Below are 21005 nucleotides of genomic sequence, written 5' to 3' on the forward strand. Positions count from 1 at the left end.
CATATATACATATATTGTTGTGTACAGGGGGAGTAGACGGCACTGACAACAGGGGGCATAGTTTAGCTCTATGATTTATTATAGATATACACTTCATATATAACATTTTTATTGTTTGTTTTATTAATGGCAAAAACTCAAAATATGCAATATTTTCCCCAAGAAGAGTTTCAAAGTCATGTATTTGATGTCAAGCAATTCGAGCCTAAAATAGGTCAATATATATTTTTTTTAAGCAATGACAGTTTAAAAAAAATAAATAAATAAATAAATCCCACTAAATTTCTTGGGGACCGAAAAGGGCCTTGTTCTTAAGTGTTAAAAATGAGTCAAACTTTTTTTTTTTTTTTTTACTTTCAACACTTAAGTCTACAGATCAATTCCTGATCTATTCGTTAATTATACTTTTTTCATTATTTGTTTCATCCTTTTATTATGTCAAAGAAAACTGACTTTTTTACATGGCAAACACAAATAAACATGCAATATTTTCCCCATAAAATAATTCAAAGTGGAATATTTGATGTGAAGTAATAGGTCAATAATTTATAACATGATTATAGATGCTAACAGGGGGCATAGTTTAGCTCTATGATTTATTATATATATACACTTTATATATACAATTTTTTTTTGTTGTTTTATTAATGGCAAAATATGCAATATTTTCCCCAAGAAGAGTTTCAAAGTGGTGTATTTGATGTCAAGCAATTCGAACCTTAAATAGTTCAATACATATTTTTTTACATATATACATATATTGTTGTGTACAGGGGGAGTAGACGGCACAGACAGCAGGGGGCGTGGTTTAGCTCTATGATTTATTATATATATATACACTTTATATATAAAAATGTTTTTGTTTGTTTTATTAATGGCAACAACTCAAATTCAAAGTGGTGTATTTGATGTCAAGCAATTCGAGCCTTAAATAGGTCAATAAATATTTTTTTACATATATACATATATTGTTGTGTACAGGGGGAGTAGACGGCACAGACAACAGGGGGCATAGTTTTGCTCTATGATTCATTATATATATACACTTTATATATACGATTTTTTTGTTTGTTTTATTAATGGCAAAAACTCAAAATATGCAATATTTTCCCCAAGAAGAGTTTCAAAGTGGTGTATTTGATGTCAAGCAATTTGATTCTTGAATAGGTCAATAAATATATATTTTAAACAATGGCAGTTTAAAATAATAATAATAATATATAAATCCCACTGTGTTAAAAATTAGTCAAACATTTTTTTATTTTTTTTACTTTCAACACTTAAGTCTACAGATCAATTCCTGATCTATTCGTTAATTATACTTTTTTCATTATTTGTTTCATCCTTTTATTATGTCAAAGAAAACTGACTTTTTTACATGGCAAACACAATTAAACATGCAATTTTTTCCCCATAAAATAATTCAAAGTGGAATATTTGATGTGAAGTAATAGGTCAATAATTTATAACATGATTATAGATGCTAACAGGGGGCATAGTTTAGCTCTATGATTTATTATATATATACACTTTATATATACAATTTTTTGTTGTTGTTTTATTAATGGCAAAATATGCAATATTTTCCCCAAAAAGAGTTTCAAAGTGGTGTATTTGATGTCAAGCAATTCGAACCTTAAATAGGTCAATAAATATTTTTTACATATATACATATATTGTTGTGTACAGGGGGAGTAGACGGCACAGACAACAGGGGGCGTGGTTTAGCTCTATGATTTATTATATATATATACACTTTATATATAAAAATGTTTTTGTTTGTTTTATTAATGGCAACAACTCAAATTCAAAGTGGTGTATTTGATGTCAAGCAATTCGAGCCCTTAAATAGGTCAATAAATATTTTTTTACATATATACATATATTGTTGTGTACAGGGGGAGTAGACGGCACAGACAACAGGGGGCATAGTTTTGCTCTATGATTCATTATATATATACACTTTATATATACGATTTTTTTTGTTTGTTTTATTAATGGCAAAAACTCAAAATATGCAATATTTTCCCCCAAGAAGAGTTTCAAAGTGGTGTATTTGGATGTCAAGCAATTTGATTCTTGAATAGGTCAATAAATATATATTTTTAAACAATGGCAGTTTAAAATAATAATAATAATATATAAATCCCACTGTGTTAAAAATTAGTCAAACATTTTTTTATTTTTTTTTACTTTCAACACTTAAGTCTACAGATCAATTCCTGATCTATTCGTTAATTATACTTTTTTCATTATTTGTTTCATCCCTTTTATTATGTCAAAGAAAACTGACTTTTTTACATGGCAAACACAATTAAACATGCAATTTTTTCCCCATAAAATAATTCAAAGTGGAATATTTGATGTGAAGTAATAGGTCAATAATTTATAACATGATTATAGATGCTAACAGGGGGCATAGTTTAGCTCTATGATTTATTATATATATACACTTTATATATACAATTTTTTGTTGTTGTTTTATTAATGGCAAAATATGCAATATTTTCCCCAAAAGAGTTTCAAAGTGGTGTATTTGATGTCAAGCAATTCGAACCTTAAATAGGTCAATAAATATTTTTTACATATATACATATATTGTTGTGTACAGGGGGAGTAGACGGCACAGACAACAGGGGGCGTGGTTTAGCTCTATGATTTAATTATATATATTTACACTTTATATATAAAAATGTTTTTGTTTGTTTTATTAATGGCAACAACTCAAATTCAAAGTGGTGTATTTGATGTCAAGCAATTCGAGCCTTAAATAGGTCAATAAATATTTTTTTACATATATACATATATTGTTGTGTACAGGGGGAGTAGACGGCACAGACAACAGGGGGCATAGTTTTGCTCTATGATTCATTATATATATACACTTTATATATACGATTTTTTTGTTTGTTTTATTAATGGCAAAAACTCAAAATATGCAATATTTTCCCCAAGAAGAGTTTCAAAGTGGTGTATTTGATGTCAAGCAATTTGATTCTTGAATAGGTCAATAAATATATGTTTTAAACAATGGCAGTTTAAAAAATAATAATAATATATAAATCCCACTGTGTTAAAAATTAGTCAAACATTTTTTTATTTTTTTTACTTTCAACACTTAAGTCTACAGATCAATTCCTGATCTATTCGTTAATTATACTTTTTTTTTAAATTATTTGTTTCATGCTTTTGATATGTCAAAGAAAACCGACTCTTTTACCTGGCAAACACACAAAAACAGGCAATATTTTCCCCATGAAATAATTCAAAGTGGAATATTTGATGTGAAGTAATAGGTCAATAATTTATAACATGATTATAGATGCTAACTCAGTAGAAACATTAAAGTCCAAACTTAACCCATCAGCTTTTAAACAGACTGTTTTAAACGAGTTGACCTGCCGCTTCTCTTTTTTTTTCCCTCCGCTTTCTCCTGCTTAAGGAGGTTACCAGGTGGCTACAGATAATCCCTGGGGATATACCAGTCTGGAGGAGATGTTAGCTATTCTAAGTCATGACCCAGTATTGACCACTCATCTAAGACCTGGATACAGGCCTCCTACCACCCCCTGCTTGCCCCTAATGGACTGGATTCTCCCGTTATCTTGAATCATTTGCAAAAACTGCATCTGCGGCCCCTTCCCAAGGTTTTCTGTGTCCCCCTCATTTTTGGTTTTGAGTTGTTTCCTTGTGGCTCCAGACCAGTGATGTCATTGTGGTCTGTCAAGCCCCTCGAGGAACCTAGGATTGAGGGCCATATAAATCAACATTGATTTATTGATTGATCGAAGACAAGAGCAACTCCCAGAAGTCTTCCGGAAGAGTTGGCATCCGCGGTTTTGTGAGGTTTGCAATTTCCAAGGAGTCCCAGCTGGACTGACAACATTTATATAGTGTGCACAGGTGGGCATTGGCAGCAAGAGGAGTCAGGTTGTGAACAGAGGTGGGCGTTGATTAAATATTCACCAAAGCTCCAAGGGAGCCGTCGTGGATCCGATGCTAATTAAATAAAGGTCAGGCGCTCAAGTTATGTTTATTGAAACAAAAAGGACAGCATAAGGGCTCACAAATATGACTCTTGACTCAATTTCTTTCATCGACTGCGGGGGGAAATGAAAACCAATTAATTAATAATTACAGTTACTGTAGGTTGTGGAGGAAGCATATATTTTAAAGAGTTCTTTATTTTTACATAGCCATGTTTAGAGTAGCTAGTACTTTTCCTTTGTATATTATAGCAGTTTCTTTCGACATTTCAGATGCCTGGTTAGTTACCCTTGGAATGTGAATACCTCCCCCGACTTGTTTCTTATCAGTGTTGCGAGGGGGGAGATGGGGGGCTTTCTTTGTGTGCAAGGAGTGGGCTTTTCCGTTTGAATGTCAGATCAACTAGAGTAGCCGATATGAATGTATTGGTTAAGATGATCTCCTAAAGCTTTATTAAAACTTGAAAATATTCCTATTCTGTCTTGATGGTCCTTCTTACTCAGCATATATGTCATCGAAAGAACTTGGGATTGATCAGTAACTTAGATTCCCCTGGGAGGAAGAACTGGTCTGACGCAACAAGGTCTATGTTCTGAACTTCTGTTTCCGTGTCTGTGTTGAATGGAGGAGTTGTCGTGCTTCTTCAGACAGAATCAACCGCACCTCTTGCAACCACGTACAAAACCCCAAAACCAGCGAAGTTGGCACGTTGTGTAAATCGTACATAAAAACAGAACACAATGATTTGCAAATCCTTTTCAACTTTTCTCAACCAGCTATTGCAAGGAATTTAGGGATTTCACCATCTTCGGTCCGTAACATCATCAAAAGGTTCAGAGGAATCTGGAAAAATCACTGCACGTAAGTACTGCATTAATAACCCACATCAGTGTGTAAAGGATATCATCACATGTGCTCAGGAACACTTCAGAAAACCACTGTCAGTAACTATAGTTTGTGGCTAAATCAGTGTGTAAAGGATATCACCACATGGGCTCAGGAACTCTTCAGAAAACCACTGTCAGTAACCACAGTTTGTCGCTACATTAGTAAGTGCAAGTTTAAACTCTAGTATGCAAAGCGAAAGCCATTTATCAACAACACCCAGAAACGCCGCCGGCTTCTCTGGGCCCGGAGCTCATCTAAGATGGACTTATGCAAAGTGGAAAAGTGTTCTGTGGTCTGACGAGTCCACATTTCAAATTGTTTTTTGGGAAACCGTGGACGAAAGGGGAGGAAAAGAACCATCCGGATTGTTATAGGCGCAAAGTGTAAAAGGCAGCATGTGTGATGGTATGGGGGTGTATTAGTGCCCAAGACATGGGTAACTTACACATCTGTGAAGGCGCCATTAATGCTGAAAGGTACATAGAGCTTTTGGAGCACAATATCCACCTACAAACGTTTGACCGAGTTTCGAAATGAAACTCTTAAAAGCTCTTAAAAGGTCCGACAGGAAACAATAACTCAAGCGAACATTTCTACTTTCCTGTCCGGTTGTTGTTAAAAGTAAGATTTTTGCAATTTATTTATATTTTCTTTCAGGGTTGACTCAGTAGTCTTTTTTCTACTTACCCAACTGCTGCTTCATTGAGACACAAGTGCCTCGATGTTGCCCCCATGTGGGGTGGAGGGGTTATTGCACACATGATCAACCCTTGATTGAATGGTTTCACCAAGCCTATTTGGGTGATGTTCGGTGGGCCAGGGGTAAAAAGCGTTGGCAGGGCTCGAATCTAACCACGGCAAAAGCCGCAACCGCCCTTGTGACATGCCGTAATGCCCTAAAAAATTGTTAAACATCGACAGCAACAACATCCCTTGACTTTTTACTTGTTAATGGACAAGGGATGTAACTGTAAACGGTATAATGATAATTTGCGATAAAATTCCCGACGGTTAGTAATAACGTCTATTTTTTATATATATTACACATATATATATATATATATATATATATATATATATATATATATATATATATATATATATATATATATATATATATATATATATATATATATATATATATATATATATATATATATATATATACATATATATATATATATATATATATGTAATATGATAGGTCAGAAAAAAACACAGAGGCTATTTCATCCCTATAAGCCTGTTTCGCAGGTTTCCCTGCTTTTCAGGAGATTTTATCAAATCTATAAATATATAATATCTGTATTATAAATATATAATATATTATAAATAAAATCACCTGAAGAGCAGAGAAACCTGCGAAACAGGCTTGTAGTAGGGATGAAATATCCTTTATATATATATATATATATATATATATATATATATATATATATATATATATATTATATATATATATATATATATATATATATATATATATATATATATATATATATATATATATATATATATATATATATATATATATATATATATATATATATATATATACATATATATGCTCTTCAGGTGATTTTATTTATAATATATATTATATATTTATAATACAGATATTATATATTTATACATTTGATAAAATCTCCTGAAAAGCAGGGATGAATTAGCCTCTGTGTTTTTTTCTGACCTAACATATTACATATATATATATATACAGTATATATATGTGTATATACGTTAGGTCAGAAAAAACACAAAGGCTATTTCAACCCGACAAGCCTGTTTCACAGGTTTCCCTGCTTTTCAGGGGATTTTATGAATAAATAAATAATATATGTATTGTAAATATATTAATATGGATTAATAAAATCCCCTGAAGAGCAGAGAAACCTGCGTAACAAGCTTGTTGTAGGGTTGAAATAGCCTCTGTGTCTTTTTCCTGACACTAACGTATATATTCCGCTCTACCCCGGTATTGAGCACTGTATAACGCATAAACCACAGAAACCTCGACTATATATACCAGTGTTTTTCAACCTTTTCTGAGCCAAGGCACATTTTTTTCATTTAAAACATTTCGAGGCACACCACGAGCAGAAAACATAAAAAAATTAAACTCAGCAGCCAATATTGACAATAAAAAGTTATTCTCGCAATTGTTGGATATTCAAACCATAACCAACCATGCTTCATTATAGCTCTTGTCTCAAAGTAGGTGTACTGTCATGACCTGTCACATCACGCCAAGACTTATTTGGAGTTTTTTGGTGTTTTTGTTCTTGTCTTGCGCTCCTATTTGGATGTTCATTGTCATGTCATGTACGGATGTACTTTGTGGACGCCGTCTGCGGCTCCACACGCTGTAAGTCTTTGCTGTCGTCCAGCAATCTGTCATCAAAAACACATCATTTGCAGACTATAATTACTGGTTTGCAAAAAAATATATTTTTTAACACAATTAGGTGTAATTACATAATCTCCCACGGCACACCAGACAATATCTCACGGTACACTAGTGGTTGAAAAACACTGATATATACAGTATATATATATATATATTTATATATATACATGCATGCTTTGGAGCCCCTGCCTCGAAAGACAATAATGTCAGCCTTGGTGCCCTAAAATATGAGCCCTCCTTTAAAGCAACAACTTGCCTTGACCTTAAAAAGTTACAATTGGTGGCAGACCGCCAGTTGAATAGGTCTGCCGTAGTCAGGAATTGTGTTGCGGTTCATCATTCACACGGTCACATCCATTTTACTCCACATTTTGGTACGACGATCTTTGAAACGGTCTTGTTATTTGAGGGGCTTGGGAGAATCCAGCTGACAAGTCACGGTTACAAGGTTCCGGGTGCAAGAATAACCAAATAAAAAAGGAAAACCGCGGTATTGATCTGTGTCAGAGGTCCCCTGCGACCGCTGCAGTATCTAAAAGCACAATCTCACCCGTGGTCTTGAATATAAATGAAAGGCCCCTGAAGAAATAAAAGTGTTTAATGGTGTATTTTTTTATTTTCCTCCCAGCAGTCGAGAACAGCTGGCGACGGCCGTCATCCCGTCAAGGTTCTTTTCAAAGCATGTGCATATCCGGGAGATATTTAACTCCGAAGTTTAGGGACTGATGAGGTTTTATTTGAAGTAGAAGTTTTTTATTTTAAGGAGCAAAGCCTCTTCTTTCGAGTGCTCCTTTTTTCTCCCCCTCCCTTTCGTCGAGTGTACGAAACGGATTCTTGATTAACAATTGTAATCAATGCCCGGGCCGTTTCCTTCCCGCGGTCCACTCTCAGCGGGAGCCAATTGAGAAGGCCGTGAATACATTTCACCACGAGGACCCGGAGCTAGGAGCGTGGCGCACTTAGCACCAATCAGATGAAGGGTCATGCAGCTTGAATAGTGACAATCAGCCGAGCAAAGTGCCGTCTCGGGTTCTTCGACCACTTCAGCGTCTGATTTTCAATTCTAGGTTCCCCTGAGGGTTGCTGAACTTTGGATAAGACACACTTTTGTCCAATAGTGTCACTTTAGAGGCACTTTTACATTTCTTTGCATGTCTCGGGCCTCCTTGTCGGCAGAACGGCGTTCAGAATCCACCCACCGGCGGGTCAGGTGGACTTCAAAGGGGGGCAGGTACAAATATGGAGCTTATTCAAATCCCAGGCGAGGATTTGCTGCTTCATCCCTCGACAGGTGTGCCTGCTTAAACATTTGCACCTGACAAATCCAAGTCTAAGACTTGATCTGACCAATCCAAGTCTCAGACCGGATCTGACCAATCCAAGTCTCAGACCGGATCTGACCAATCCAGGTCTCAGACCGGATCTGACCAATCTAAGTCTAAGAGTGAATCTGAGAAATCGTAGTCTTAGAGTAAATCTGACAAATCCAAGTCTTAGACCAGATCTGACAAATCCAAGTCTAAGACCGGATCTGACAAATCCATTTCTCACACCGAATCGGACAAATGCAAGTCTCAGACCAAATCTGACTATTGCAAGTCTCAGACCAAATCTGACCAATTTAAATCTAAGAGTGAATCTGACAAATCCTAGTCTAAGAGTAAATCTGACATATCCAAGTCTTAGACCAGATCTGACAAATCCAAGTCAAAGACCGGTTCTGACAGATCTATTTCTCAGACCGAATCTGACAAATGCAAGTCTCAGACCAAATCTGACTATTGCAAGTCTCAGACCAAATCTGACCAATCTAAATCTAAGAGTAAATCTGACAAATCCAAGTCTCAAACAGGATCTGACTAATCCAAGTCTCAGACCTGATCTGACCAATCTAAGTCTCAGAGTAAATCTGACAAATCCAAGTCTAAGAGTAAATTTGACAAATCCAAGTCTTAGACCGGATCTGACCAATCCAAGTCTCAGACCGGATCTGACCAATCTAACTCTAAGAGTAAATCTGACAAATACTGATCAATCCAAGTCTCAGACCGGATCTGACCAATCTGACTCTAAGAGTAAATCTGACAAATCCAAGTTTCAGGCCGGATTTGACAAATCCAAGTCTTAGACCGGATCTGACAAATCCAAGTCCAGACCGAATCTGACTAATCCAAGTCTCAGACCATATCCGACCAATCTAAGTCTAAGAGTAAATCTGACAAATCCAAGTCTAACAGTAAATCTGACAAATCCAAGTACTATACTGGATCTGACAAATTCAAATCTAAGACCAGATCTGACAAATCCAAAATTTAGACCAGATCTGACCAATCCAAGTCTCAGACCGGATCTGACTAATCCAAGTCTCAGACCGGATCTGACCAATCTAAATCTAAGAGTAAATCTGACAAATCAAAGTCTAAGAGTAAATCTGACAAATCCAAGTCTTAGACCGGATCTGACAAATCCAAGTCTAAGACCATATCTGACTAATCCAAGACTTAGACCGGATCTGACCAATCCAAGTCTCAGACCGGATCTGACCAATCCACGGCGTCTGAATCCACCCGCCGACGAGTCAGGTGGACTTCAAAGGGGGGCAGATACAAATATGGAGCTTATTTAAATCTCAGACGAGGATTTGCTGCTTCATCCCTCGACAGGTGGTACTTTTCAGCTGTCGACAAATCGGAAGGCAAACAGCACGGTGGAGCTAATTATTGCCGGGTTTTAGGGATTGCGCGCGGACCCAGGCGCAGTCTTTGTGCCTGCTTAAACATTTGCACAGCGGCCGTGTTTGTTTGGCTTTGCCGCGGCCGCCGATTTGCTAAACAAACAAATTGCACGAGCCCGACTAAAATAGAAGCTTCCACTTGAGCGCCTGGCGCCGACGAGGAGGGGGTTAACATCTCCAAAGACGCCAGGACTTCCTTCCCAGGGCCCCGTCAAAACGCACACGGGAGACTAACATGGCGGCTTAATTACGTTCCACCTAGAGACGCGAGCGGCATGGCGGCCCGGGGTCCTCCGCGTGGCAATTACTCTCCGGAGGTTTCATCTAACGCACATCTATTTCAGAATACTTCCCATGCAAAAAAGCCTTATTAGTTGATATTTCAGCGCCGGAGCCAACACGTCAAGACTTCGCCCGGGGGTGAGCTAATAATGCAGAACCTGTCCAGGTCCACGTGATGAAGACGTCGCGGCGCGCTGATGGCGAATGTCAGTCCTGTGCAATCGGCAAAAACATGTTCTTGTAGAACCTTTGACCCCGGCTCGGAAGATGAAGCTTTAATTATCCCCACGAGCCGTAAATTCCTATGTAACATGCAAGCATTATGAAATCCTCAGTAGAGGTGGAACAAAACACAAAACCCAAGGTTTGGAACTTATTGTGAAGGAATAGTTCTGAATAGTGCTGCTAGGATCCTGATGAGAGTGCGGAAATATGACCATATCACACCAACTCTCAAATCCCGTCAATGGCTTCCTGTTCCATTCAGGTTTGAATTCAGAGTCTCCCTACCAACCCACCAGTGCCTCCATGGAAATGCCCCCCTCTACCTCAAATAACTACTCACCCCCAAATCCTCCACGCGACACCTCCGCTCCGGACAGGCTAACCTCCTCCAACCTCAGAGGACAAAGCTACGAACAATGGCTTTCTGCTCCGCCGCTCTCAGTCTGTGGAACGCTCTCCCTGACCACCTGAGGGCACCACAGACTGTGGATGCTTTTAAAAAGGCTTAAAAACACTACTATTTAAAAAAGCTTTTTTTTAGATATATGCATACTACTATATTCTGTACTATACTGCCTGATTGATTGATTGATTGAATCTTTTATTAGTAGATTGCACAGTTCAGTACAAATTCCGTACAATTGACCAGTAAATGGTATCACCCGAATACGTTTTTCAACTTGTTTAAGTCCCCGTTAATCAATTTGTGGTACAAATATATACTATCATCATAATACAGTCATCACACAAGTTAATCATCAGGGTATATACATTGACATGTTTACATTATTTACAATCCGGGGGGTAGGATGTGGAGGGGGTTAGGTTTGGTTGATATCAGCACTTCAGTCATCAACAATTATATCATCAGAGAAATGGACATTGAAACAGTGTAGGTCTGACTTGGTAGGATATGTGAACATAGTGAGCTCAGAAAGCATAAGAACAAGTATATACATTTGATTATTTACATTTGATTATTAACAATCCGGGGAGGTGGGATGTGGTGGGGGGAGGGGGTTAGGCTAGGGTTGTAGTTGACCGGAGGTGTTCTTTTAGTGCGGTTTTGAAGGAGGATAGAGATGCACTTTCTTTTACACCTGTTGGGAGCGCATTCCATATTGATGTGGCATAGAAGGAGAATGAGTTAAGACCTTTGTTAGATCGGAATCTGGGTTTAACGTGGTTGGTGGAGCTCCCCCTGGTGTTGTGGTTATGGCGGTCATTTACGTTATGGAAGTAGTTTGACATGTACTTGGGTATCAGGGAGGTGTAGCGGATTTTATAGACCAGGCTCAGTGCAAGTTGTTTTACTCTGTCCTCCACCCTGAGCCAGCCCACTTTGGAGAAGTGGGTAGGAGTGAGGTGTGATCTGGGGTGGAGGTCTAGAAGTAACCTGACTAGCTTGTTCTGGGATGTTTGGAGTCTAGATTTGAGGGTTTTGGATATTTGGTACTATACTGCCTCTGAAAAGTACCGGTCCCCCCCCAACCCCCCGCGCCCCCGTCGTCGCAATCAGCGAACAACACACAACACACAACATGTTGGTACACGCACATACACCACTACTACTTGTAAGGAATAGGGATTAAAAGTGTGACGTGGAAACACATTGCATTGTGGGTCTTTCTGGACTCTGAATCGCTTTTTTACACTCTGTGCTAAAGTTTTTTTTGTTTTTTCTTTAACAAGTTCAAAACATGGCAAGAGCATCATTAACTTGGTCATTATCGCCTCCTACCGGTCGGGCGTGCCCGAAAAACCTCCCTAGGGGGGCGTTCGGGTGGCATCCTGACCAGATGCCCGAACCAACTCATCTGGCTCCTCTTTAGATGACAGAGCTTATCACCTTATCTCTAAGGGAGGAAGCTAATTTCGGCCGATTGTACTCGTGATCTTGTCCTTTTCGGTCATAACCCAAAGCTCATGACCATAGGTGAGGATGGGAACGTAGATCGACCGGTAAATTGAGAGCTTTGCCTTCCGCCTCAGCTCCTTCTTCACCACAACGGATCGATACAGCGTCCGCATTACTGAAGACGCCGCACCGATCCGCCTGTCGACCTCACGATCCACTCTTCCCTCACTTGTGAACAAGACTCCGAGGTACTTGAACTCCTCCATTTGGGGCAAGATCTCTTCCCCAACCCGAAGATGGCACTCCACCCTTTTCCGGGCGAGAACCATGGACTCGGACTTGGAGGTGCTGATTCCCATCCCGGTCGCTTCACACTCGGCTGTGAACCGATCCAGTGAGAGCTGAAGATCCTGGCCAGTTGAAGCCATCAGGACCACATCATCTGCAAAAAGCAGAGACCAAATCCTGCAGCCACCAAACCGGACACCCTCAACGCCCTGACTGCGCCTAGAAATTATATCCATAAAAGTTATGAATCAAAGCATGTTTTTTTTCAGTCACACATGCAGTATTTAGTAGGCTGTTAGTGTTAGCCAAGCCAAGTATTTAGAAAAATAAGCATGTTGTCTGTTAATTTTACTCTTGGGTAAGCACATAAAATGAATGAGTTTTGTTTTCAGAGCAGTAGCACTGTGATCAAAGTATTTGAAAGTAATTAATAATGGCCTTGTTTTTTTTTCGGTAAAAACCTGCTTTGTCATCTTATTCAGGAAAAGTCGATCGGTATCACACTTAATCTGAGGTGTCACCATTGCTATCTGCAGCCAAGATCCGAGCAACACTTGCACTCCGAACTGAGTCAAGTCAACCGAACAGTTCAGATTTGTTTCATGAACCGTCCCGTCCCTGGTCCACACGTGCTGGATGAATCTTTTCTTTAAAGACAGTCATATTTGTCACGATTCAGGGTGAAAAAAAATTGTTTGATTGGACCTGAACAATCTATGTCTAACATTGGATCAGACCAATCTAAGTCTAAGAGTAAATCTGACAATTACACGTGTCGCACAAATCCAAGTCTAAGACCGGATCTGACAAATCCAAGTCTCAGACCGGATCTGACCAATCCAAGTCTCAGACCGGATTTGACCAATCAAAGTCTCAGACCAAATCTGACAAATCCAAGTCTAAGACTGAATCTGACTAATCCAAATCTCAGACCAGATCTGACCAATCCAATTCTCAGACCAGATCTGACCAATCCAAGTCTTGGACCGGATCTGACATATCCAAGTCTCAAACCGAAACTGACGAATTCAAGTTTCAGACAAAATCTGACAAATCCAAGTCTAAGACCGGACCTGACAAATCCAAGTCTCAGACCGGATCTGACAAATCCAAATCTAAGACTGGATCTGAAAAATCCGAATCTCAGACCGGATCTGACCAATCCAAGTCTCAGACCGGATCTGACCAATCTAAGTCTAAGAGTAAATATGACAAATCCAAGTCTCAGACCGGATTTGACCAATCTAAGTCTAAGAGTAAATATGACAAATCCAAGTCTCAGACCGGATCTGACAAATCCAAGTCTAAGACCGGATTTGACCAATCCAAGACTCAGACCGGATCTGACCAATCTAAGTCTCAGAACGGATCTGACCAATCTAAGTCCATGACCATGTACTTAGGTGCTGATCCAAGGGCAACCCGTTACTGATAACACAGAATCTGGAGTTCAAAATCAGAATCAGAATCAGAATAGTTTTATTGCCATTGTTTGAGAACGGGTTCACAAACTAGGAATTTTTCTTGGTGCAAACGTGCGACATAAAACACGTATAACACATATTTGGTATAAAAAGAGCTGTGACTGAGCTATCAGATAGACTTAGAAGGGATTCAAGGAATTCAAGGAGCTACTGTTAGGAGTTCTTGTTCATTTGCCTGATGGCCGAGGGGAAAAAACTGTTCAAGTGGCGGGAGGTGTGGGTCTGGATGGAGCGTAGTCTCCTGCCTGAGGGGGGAGGGGAGAATAGTGTGTGTCCAGGGTGAGAAGAGTCAGCTGTGATCCGACCCACACGCCTCCTGGTCCTGGAGGAGAACAAGTCCTGGAGGGATGAGAGCTTGCAGCCAATCACCTTCTCCGCAGCACGTACGATGCGTTGCAGTTTATTCTTATCCTGGACTGTGGCGCCGGGGAACCACACTGTGATGGAGGAGGTCAGGATGGACTCTATGATGGCTGAGTAAAACTGCACCAGCATCTCGGTCGGCACCTTAAGTTTCCTCAGCTGCCGCAGGAAGTACATCCTCTGCTGGGCTTTCTTGATGAGGGAGCTGATGGTCAGCTCCCACTTGAGGTCCTGGGTGATGGTGGTGCCCAAGAAACGGAAGGAGTCCACAATGGGGACGGGGGTGGGAGAGTCAATCAGGGTGAGGGGGGATGGTGGGGCTGTGACTTTCCTGAAGTCCATGATCATCTCCACTGTTTTCTGGGCGTTCAGCTCCAGGTTATTGAGGCTGCACCAGGACGTCAGCCGGTCTACCTCTCTCCTGTAGGCGGACTCATCGCCATTCGAGATGAGCCCGATGAGGGTGGTGTCATCCGCAAACTTGAGCAGTTTTAAGGATTGGTGACTGGAGGTGCAGCAGTTTGTATACAGGGAGAAGAGCCAGGGGGAGAGTACACAGCCCTGAGGAGTACCAGTGTTTGTGGTTCGACTGTCCGAGACAATCTTCCCCAGCCTTACGTGCTGTCTTCGGTCTGTCAGGAAGTCATTAATCCAACTGCAGAGGGAGTCGGGCACGCTGAGCTGGTAGAGCTTGTCTCGTAGCAGTCCAGTGAGGATGGTGTTGAAGGCAGAGCTGAAGTCCACAAACAGGATCCTAGCGTAGGTTCCTGGGGAGTCCAGATGCTCCAGGATGAAGTGGAGGGCCAGGTTCACTGCATCATCCACAGACCTGTTGGCTCTGTAGGCGAACTGCAGTGGGTCCAGGAGGGGGGCGGTGATGTCCTTGAGGTGAGGCAGGACCAAGCGCTCAAAGGACTTCATGACCACAGACGTCAGCGCGACCGGCCTGTAGTCATTTAGTCCTGTGATCCGTGCTTTCTTGGGGACAGGGACAATGGTAGAGGTCTTAAAGCAGGACGGCACGCGGCATAGCTCCAGAGAGGTGTTAAAAATGTCAGTGAAGACAGGAGCCAGCTGGTCCGCACAGTGTCTGAGAGTGGAGGGGGAGACACCATCCGGCCCGGGGGCCTTCCGCGTATTCAGCTTCAAGAACTGCCGGCGTACATCCTCTTCTTTAATGGAGAGGGTCTTTACAGTCTTATTGTGTTTTTGGAGTCCTGTGATGTCATTGGAGTCCTTTGAGGTACATGTTTGAGTGTCCCGTGGAATTACAACTCTCTAATCTCCACATTTTGGTTCGTAACTTTAAAAAAACCCAATAATCCTTCACAAATTGAAGATCACAGTCGGGACAAACGTGTTGGCTCTAAACCGAAGGGAGGTCCATAACAGTTGAGTGTGCATACAAATGATGTCCTCCCTCAAGAAAGACTTTTAAAAATACATGTTATTCTTCTCAGAGGAGGCTGGAAACCTCGTTAATAAAAGGCGCTGTGGCGGGGACAAAAGGCAAGCAGGTCGTTTTATTTATTCATTGGTGTTCTTGTCTTGGTACAAATGAGTCTCAGGGATTGGCTGGTATTTGCCTGGGGAGGCAGCCAGCGCCTCTGGCAGTTACTGAAGTTGTGCTATGGAAACACTGAAGCCACTTTATCATTACAAACCATCAATTAGGTCATGTTAGAACACACAAGTGTACATCATATCATAGAAGAATCATACCTATTACCATTTTGTATTGGGGGACCTTGGAAAAGTCTAGATCAAGTGAAAATAGTCAAACCACCTACCTATTTATTATGAACCGTCTGAAATTGACTGATGTTTTATTTGGCCCCGTTTACACTGCACACTATTTCTGATTATTTTGCCTTCAAGTGTCACAGATTGGATTTGTTGCCAGTCGAAACGTTTCAAAGTGCTTCAAATCGGATCTTTTCACAACAAATTTGAGTCAGCATAGATGGTAGTCCGAATCCGATTGGAATCTGATCTTTTCAAATGGTACTCAAGTCTAAACTGACCTTTTTTGCAGCAGACCGGATCTGACCAATACAAGTCTCTGACCGGATCTGACAAATCTAAGTCTCAGGCCGGATCTAACCAATCTAAGTCTAAGAGTAAATCTGACAAATACAGGTCTCAAGTCTAAACAGACCTTTTTTGCAGCAGACCGGATCTGACCAATACAAGTCTCAGACCAGAACTGACAAATCCAAGTCTAAGAGTAAATCTGACAAATCCAAGTCTCAAGTCTAAACTGACCTTTTTTGCAGCAGACCGGATCTGACCAACACAAACCTCAAACCGGATCTGACCAATCAAAGTCTGTGAGTTATTCTGACAAATACAGGTCTAAGACCGGATCTGACGACTCAAAGTCTCAGACCGGATCTGACAATTTTAAGTCTCAGGCCGGATATGATCAATCCAAGTTTAAGAGTAAATCTGACAAATACAGGTCTCAAGTCTAAACGGACCTTTTTTGCAGCAGACTGGATCTGACCAATACAAATCTCAGACCGGATCTGACCAATCTAAGTCTATGAGTTATTTTGACGAATCCAAATCTAAGACCAGATCTGAACAATCAAAGTCTCAGACCGCATCTGAAAAATCTAAGTCTCAGGCCCGATCTAACCAATCTAAGTCTAAGAGTAAATCTGAAAAATACAGGTCTCAAGTCTAAACAGAACTTTTTTGCAGCAGACCGGATCTGACCAATACAAGTCTCAGACCGGATCTGAAAAATCTAAGTCTCAGGCCGGATCTATGTGGGCTCTGTGCCGGGGATGTCGTTGTGGCTTGTGCAGCCCTTTGGGACACTTGTGATTTGGGGCTATATAAATAAACATTGATGATCTAACCAATCTAAGTCTAAGAGTAAATCTGACAAATACAGGTCTCAAGTCTAAACAGACCTTTTTTGCAGCAGACCGGATCTGACCAATACAAGTCTCAGACCGGATCTGACCAATCTAATTCTATGAGTTATTCTGACAAATCCAAGTCTAAGACCGGATCTGACGAATCAAAGTCTCAGACCAGATCTGACAAATCTAAGTCTCAGGCCGGTTTTGACCAATCCAAGTCTAAGAGTAAATCTGACAAATACAGGTCTCAAGTCTAAACAGACCTTTTTTTGCAGCAGACCGGATCTGACCAATACAAATCTCAGACCGGATCTGACCAATCTAATTCTATGAGTTATTCTGACAAATCCAAGTCTAAGACCAGATCTAACCAATCAGAGTCTCAGACCGCATCTGACAAATCTAAGTCTCAGGCCGGATCTAACCAATCTAAGTCTAGCGAGTAAATCTGATAAATACAGGTCTCAAGTCTAAACTGACCTTTTTTGCAGCTGTCCGGATCTGACCAATACAAATCTCAGACCGGATCTGACCAATCTAAGTCTATGAGTTATTCTGACAAATCCAAGTCTAAGACCGGATCTGACGAATCAAAGTCTCAGACCGGATCTGACAAATCTAAGTCTCAGGCCGGATCTAACCAATCTAAGTCTAAGAGTAAATCTGACGAATGCAGGTTTCAAGTCTAAACAGACCTTTTTTTGCATTAGACCGGATCTGACCAATACAAATCTCAGACCGGATCTGACCAATCTAAGTCTATGAGTTATTTTGACAAATCCAAATCTAAGACCAGATCTGACGAATCAAAGTCTCAGACCGGATCTGACAAATCTAAGTCTCAGGCCGGATTTGACCAATCCAAGTCTAAGAGTAAATCTGACAAATCCAGGTCTCAAGTCTAAACGGACCTTTTTTGCAGCAGACCGGATCTGACCAATACAAATCTCAGACCGGATCTGACCAATCTAATTCTATGAGTTATTCTGACAAATCCAAGTCTAAGACCAGATCTGACCAATCAGAGTCTCAGACCGGATCTGACAAATCTAAGTCTCAGGCCGGATCTGACCAATCCAAGTCTAAGAGTAAATCTGACAAATACAGGTCTCAAGTCTAAACGGACCTTTTTTTGCAGCAGACCGGATCTGACCAATACAAATCTCAGACCGGATCTGACCAATCTAAGTCTATGAGTTATTTTGACACATCCAAATCTAAGACCAGATCTGACGAATCAAAGTCTCAGACCGCATCTGACAAATCTAAGTCTCAGGCCGGATCTAACCAATCTAAGTCTAAGAGTAAATCTGACAAATACAGGTCTCAAGTCTAAACAGACCTTTTTTGCAGCAGACCGGATCCGACCAATACAAATCTAAGACCGGATCTGACCAATCTAAGTCTATGAGTTATTCTGACAAATCCAAGTCTAAGACCGGATCTGACGATTCAAAGACTCAGGCCGGATCTGACCAATTCAAGTCGCCACGGACTACAAAGGCCCGAGGCTCATTATTTTGCGGCCCTCGGCACATTTTAAAAATACTACTACTAAAAAAAAAACATGAAAAATAAATAAAAGAGCAAACAGGTGTAATGAGAAAATGTTGCAGATTTGACTCTATTAGAATAAAGTAAACTGTAAAAAAATATATATATTTAAATTAAATTAATGGTGGTATGAATTATTGGCCTATTAAAGGCTCTGATTACTTCACATGAAATATTCCGCTTTTTTGGGGAAAATATTACCTATAGCCATATAAATAAAACAAGGTTTTCTTGGACAAAAAGGGCATAAAACATAAGAAAACAAAGAATTATGAAAACGTATAAATGACATATAGATCCGAAGTTGATCTAGGGATTTAAATGTTGAAAGTAAAAATAATATATATATATATTTTTTAACACTTTTATGAGTGGGGCCCTTTTAAAATGCTGCTAAAAAAAAACATAATTAAATTAAATTCAAGAGCAAACAGGTATAATGAGAAAATGTTGCAGATTTGACTTTAATAAAATAATGTAAACTGTAAATAAATAATATTTAAATTCAATTAATGTTGGTATGAATTATTGGCCTGTTAAAGACTCCAACTACCGTGCTTCACGTGAAATATTCCACTTGGAAATATATATATATTTTTTTAACACTTTTATGAGTGGGGCCTTTTTGGATACACAATACCTTTTATTTGTTATGTTTTTTTTGTTTTTTTTTAAACTGTTATTGCTCAGAAAACAATAATGAACTAACAGCTATGTTGTCATGAATTGTTGACCTATTAAAGGCTAGAATTACTTTGCATCTAATATTCTAAACATTTGGGGGCAAGGGCAAGGGAGAATTTTTCATAAAAAAAAACATGTTTTTTTTTTTTACAAAAAAGTGCATAAAAGATAATAATGTTTTGACTTTTTAATATGTCAACGGATAGACCTGAAATTTATTTATATTTATAAAGAGTTCCTTAAAATAGTTCAAAGAGAGTTCATAAAATACTTCAAAAATAGTTCGTCTGGAAATCGGGCAGATCCTGTCATCTCTCCTCTTTGAAGTCCTTGGGCCAGAACAACATCCTTCTGTTGATTACCATACATTGGGGGTGTCCAAATTGCGGCCCGAGGGCCATTTGCGGCCCGCGGCTCATTATTTTGCGGCCCTCTGCACATTTTAAAAATACTACTAATGAGAAAATGTTGCAGATTTGACTCTATTAGAATAAAGTAAACTGTAAAAAAAATATATATATTTAAATTAAATTAGTGGTGGTATGAATTATTGGCCTATTAAAGGCTCTGATTACTTCACATGAAATATTCCGCTTTGAAATATTTTTTTGGGGAAAATATTACCTATTGCCATATAAATAAAACAAGGTTTTCTGGGACAAAAAGGGCATAAAACATAAGAAAACAAAGAATTATGAAAACATATAAATGACAGATAGATCCGAAGTTGATCTAGGGATTTAAATGATGAAAGTAAAAATAATATATATATTTTTTTTTAACACTTTTATGAATGGGGCCCTTTTAAAATGCTGCTAAAAAAAACATAAAAATTAAATTCAAGACCAAACAGGTGTAATGAGAAAATGTTGCAGATTTGACTATAATAAAATAAAGTAAACTGTAAATAAATAATATTTAAATTCAATTAATGTTGGTATGAATTATTGGCCTGTTAAAGACTCCAACTACCGTGCTTCACGTGAAATATTCCACTTGGAAATATTTTATCTTTTTTTTTAACACTTTTATGAGTGGGGCCTTTTCGGATACCCAACACCTTTTTTTTTTTTTTTTTTTTTTTACAAACTGTTATTGCTCAGAAAACAATAATGAACTAACAGCTATGTTGTCATGAATTGTTGACTACGCATTATGTTGAAGGGGGCAGGAAATATAAGATTTTCTTCATCCTGTTCCTTCTATAGCAGTGGTCCCCAACCACCGGGCCGCACAAGAAATAAAAAAAAAATAAAATAAAAAAAATATATATATATATTTTGTATTTTTTTTAATCAAATCAACATAAAAAACACACTATATACATTATATATCAATATAGACCAATACAGTCTGCAGGGATACAGTCCGTAAGCAC

This window comes from Entelurus aequoreus, linkage group LG02 (genome assembly GCF_033978785.1).
Source record: "Entelurus aequoreus isolate RoL-2023_Sb linkage group LG02, RoL_Eaeq_v1.1, whole genome shotgun sequence".
Classification (NCBI taxonomy): domain Eukaryota; kingdom Metazoa; phylum Chordata; class Actinopteri; order Syngnathiformes; family Syngnathidae; genus Entelurus; species Entelurus aequoreus.